The sequence below is a fragment of the Oratosquilla oratoria genome, chromosome 1, assembly GCF_046742065.1.
Source record: "Oratosquilla oratoria isolate Oo_2021 chromosome 1, ASM4674206v1, whole genome shotgun sequence".
Lineage (NCBI taxonomy): Eukaryota > Metazoa > Arthropoda > Malacostraca > Stomatopoda > Squillidae > Oratosquilla > Oratosquilla oratoria.
The window spans coordinates 18,079,636-18,084,635 of record NC_134777.1 but is presented as its reverse complement, the minus strand read 5'-3'; positions in this window follow the sequence as shown (position 1 = coordinate 18,084,635).

The window sequence follows — 5,000 nt, the reverse complement described above, 5'->3', positions numbered from 1 at the left end:
ATATATATATTTATATATATATATATATATATATATATATATATAAAACACACACAGACATGACACAATTCAATAGACACCAAGAAAAATGCATTTCTGCTCTTATCTAATGCTTAATGTTATTCAAACTGACCTAATATGTTATATTTACCTAGATTTATGTTTCAGATTATATACAAGATTAATCAAACATTCCACGAACCAAAGGAGCAGTAGACCTATCTGAATTTCACCGAGGTTGTATTGTGGGGCAACATGAAGGTGGACTTAGTCAGCACAAAATATCTGAAAATCTGTCAATACCCTTTTCTGCTGTTAATAGAGTGATCGTAAAATTCGCCAGAGAGTGCAAAAAGGGCACAAAACCTCGTTCAAGTCATCCGGGTCCTCGAAGAATCTTGCGTCTTATCAAAAGAAATGCCGAAGAAGATCCACGTTGCAAGGCCTCTGACATAGCACAAGCTGATGTCAGTTCCAGAACATCTGTCAGGTATCTCCACAACCTGGATTACTATGGCAGAGCTGCAAGAAGGAAACCACTCCTTCGTCTAGCCAATATCAAGCACAGAAAGGATTTGGCTTTTGAGATAGTGGAGAGACCTGAAACCTTTTGGAGCACTCATTTTCTCTGATGAGTCACGATTCGCATTATTTTCTAACTGTGGAAGAGTATGCGTCTGGAGACTCTGTAGTCAAGACTTTGACCTTAAAAGACTGCAGCGCAGCCAACAGTGAAATATAGGGGCATTTCAATAATGGTGTGTGGTACATTTTGGAATTATGGTCGACCAGAGCTTGTGGAGTGTCAAGAAAACATCAATTCAAGCAAATGTGTTTCTATATTAAAGGACTCATTCCAATATTCTCCAGTGGTAGAATGAGTAAAAATGCTTTCCTATCTATTGAAGATGGAGCTCTTTGTCACACTGCTCAAGCAGCACAAAACTGGTTGAGTCAAAATGGGATCAGGAAACTTCCATGGCCAAGTCAGTCCCCGGATATGAACCTTGTTGAACAACTCTGGGGTATATTAGACCGACTACTTCGCAAAAAGAACAGGAGGCCGTCTTCAAAGCCCGAACTCTTAGAATTGCTACCGGAAACATGGCAAGAAATCCCTCAAGATGATATTCGTGAACTAATCACTAGCATGCCTAGAAGGGTCCTTGCATTGAAAAAAGCAAACGGGATGTCAACCGTGTATTAGTTATTCACATTGTGACCATTTATAAGGACATTAATTGTATCAATTGCTTGTTTAATAGATTAAATTATTTCTTTTGTTGTCTATATATATATATATATATATATATATAATGTGTGTGTGTATGTGTGTGTGTACTAATAGCTATGTACATCTCATTTGTACTCAATGACTAGAGTGGTGGCAAGAGCCTATAGCAGCCTGGGGACATTTTTCGAATCAGGGTCTTTGTTCCAAGAGACTTGGTTCGAAGGCAGTCGGGCAGGGAGTGATGAGATTTGAAGGCTCCGCGAGTCGTCGGGAGGGGGGCCGGGAGGGGACATCCTCTTCCACTGCCACAGCAGGAGAGGAATGGATTAGATTTTATTTCTGTCTGAACTGCAGAGAGTGTGAGAGAACACCCCCCCACACGCGCGCACACACACAGAAACACACACACATACGCACACCAACACACACATCCACACACACACACACACACACACACACACACACACACACACACACACACACACACACACACACACACACACACACACACGCACAGACGCACAGACGCACGCGCACACACACATAGAGGAATAGAGGGAAAGGGAAATATATTCTATTTTTCGGTGTTAGCGTTTCAAATCTTTTGTAAATTATCGCCCTCAAGACGTGAAATGGGAGATGGTTAATGAGATTTAACGAAATCAACAGAGAAGATGATAGTAAAAGTTATAGATTCCAGCAAATTTCTTTGGAGTTCTACAAATTAAAGGTTCTATATTAATATTCTGTGAATCACGTTGTCATACCCTCTTCCTTGGACAGACAGACAGAGACAGATAGAAAGACAAACAGACAGAAAGACAAACAGACAGAAATATAGACCTACTCCGGTAGTCCTCAGTCCTCGTGAAGAGCCCTGACCGTTGACAAGCTCTTGCCATGTATCTGTCTATCAGAGAGACAGATAAATGAATAAATAAATGTGACTTGGGAGAACAAAGCTTAAATCCTGGATGTCTGTAATAGACACGACTGGGTCAACAAGGTTACGTCCCTTTCGCCCGAAGCCATCATGTTGGCGTCACAACGTTTTTACATTATTTCACACGTAAACTTCCATACATGGCCGGCACCACCAGACCTGAGGGCGAGGTATGGCGTTCAGGTGTGTGGCGCCAAAGTGGTTGCGTCGTGTGAATGGCTCCTAGAAACAGCTTTAAGTTGAATAGAATTGCCTAATTCTCCACTCGCTATGAAATAGATAAAGAGCGTCGTATGAAGGGCTCCTAGAAACAGATTTAAGTTGAATAGAATAGCCCCTTTTTCTATTCGCTATGAAATGTACAAAGAGCGTCAGGTTGATGAAATGGTTTAAGATGGTTGTGCCGATCCACAAAACAATGAGGATAGTGTCGATAGGATAAGAAGCGGAGTAAGATCGATTGACAGAAGAAAGGCAGGGGATATAGATCAGAAATGTGACTGGGGACGTGAGTCGGTAGTGTAATTTAAATGACAAGAAAAAGACAAGGGAAGGAAGGAGATGGCAGAGGAGAGTCTGTATATGCACAAGAAAATTCTCAGAGTTGAGGGAACGAGTAGAGATGGTGAGTCGTCGGCACTTTAGGTTCCCAGAAATCGACAGAACAAATGGGTGGCGTGGATTGGCAGAGTAAAGAAATGGGAAGGAGAGGATAATGATTAGTAGACTTGGAGACGAAGAGAGAGTTGGATTGAGATGACGAGATCATGGTCATGATCGTCAGAAGAAAGATAGACATCTATCAAAAAAGTGAGTGAGAGAAAGTAGAGGGTGGGCATAAGAGAACGAAGGTACGGTTGAGATCGACAAAAAAAAAAATTACTGATGGTAAAGAAGATGATAGATCCTTACGACGTTATGTCGTGGGTTCATAGTGACATTGGGCCACCATTTCATCAGTAGCTTTGCTGTAATTGGGCCTTATTGTGCACTGGCCAAGTATTCGTGTCAACAGGCGTCATTATTATGCATTTGCCTGGGGTCGGAGTCACGGACAAGATGTTCTACACACGCAATCGCGCACGCAACAAGGGGGAACACGCCCATAAACACACCGAAATGAGTTTAATCTTGGTTCAGAGTAATTAGATCCAATTTTTCCTACAAATGTGGGTTAATTTGTTTTCCTGGAAGGTTTAAGATACTATAAAAGTGGTATGATACTTACAGGAAAGGCTATTGTTGTTTTCATTGTGGAATTACATTACACACACAAGCACGTATGCACACACGCACACACACACACACACATACACGCACACATACATACACACACACACACACACACACACACACACACACACACACACACACACACACACGCACGCACGCACACACATACACACACACACACACACACGCACGCACGTACCCACACATCTGTTGACCCAAGTTTATATCAAAGTAATAATAACTTTCTAAATTCGAACGCGCTTCATACATGTACGTGAAAGGACGTATGTGCACACTGTGTGTGTGTGTGTGTGCGTGTGTGCGTGTGTTCGTATGTGTGATCGCATCTGTATATTGGCATATAAATGTTTTGCTGTATTCATTAAATGGATACGGGTATTGGCAGGTATCTGCTGCTGTTCTTCAAACGATTTTTTATTTTTCGTAAAGAAAATGTTTCCAGGAATGCAAACCCATTTTTGAGTTTTTGATATATCATTAAACGAATTTCGCCTCTTAAAAAATATCCTTTTGATGTGGAAGATTTCGTGTTCGATTTCCAATAGAAATAATGTTTGGGCAATTTTTGTATAAATCTCTTTCACAGTGACTTTCTTTATAAAAAGAATTCTGGTTCAAGGACTATATACCACTTAAGGGAGCTGAATTTGAATCAAGGGGGGTACGGTCACTAGAGACCACGTTAATCCATGGGCCGCTTCTTGAGGCGACATAAATATTTTCTTAAAAAAAAAAAAATAATAATAATAATAATAATAATAAAAAAAATCAACAAAATTTGACAGTGTAGAAGTTGTCAAAAAGATGAGTTCTTCTAAAAAATAGTTGAAATTACCTTTTATGGGGCTATGTACTCTCTATTTCCCTCTCTCGCTTCATTCTTTCTCTCTTTTCCTTCTACTCACGCCTCTCTTCTCTCTATCTTCTCTCCTTGTCTCTCTCCTCTCTTTTATTCTCTCCTTTTGTTTTCTCTCTTTCTCTATTCTCTCCCCTCTTCTCCTCTCACCATTCCTCTCTCGTCTTCTATCTCCTCTCCTCTCTCCTCTTTCTCCTCTCTTTCTCTCTCCTCTTTCTCCTCTCTTTCTCTCTCCTCTTTCTCCTCTCTTTATCTTCTTTCTTCTCTCTTTCGCCTCTATTTTCTTCTCTTCCTCTTCTCTCTCTTCTTCACTTTCTCTTATTTCTCTCTTGTCTATCCTTCATCCTATCCTCTCACCTCTCCCGTCTTCCCTCTTTCCTCTCCTCTCACTCCTCACTCCTCTTTCCTCTTTCCTCTATACTCTTTTTTCTCATTTTTTTCTCTCATCTTTTTTCTCTTCTCTTCTTGACTCTCACCTCTCTTTTCTCTTTTATCTCGTCCCTCTCTCTCTCTCTCTCCCTCTCTCTCTCTCTCTCTCTCTCTCTCTCTCTCTCTCTCTCTCTCTCTCTCTCTCTCTCTCTCTCTCTCTCTCTCTCTCTCTCTCTCTCTCTCTCTCTCTCTCTCTCTCTCTCTCTCTCTCTCTCTCTCTCTCTCTCTCTCTCTCTCTCTCTCTCTCTCTCTCTCTCTCTCTCTCTCTCTCTCTCTCTCTCTCT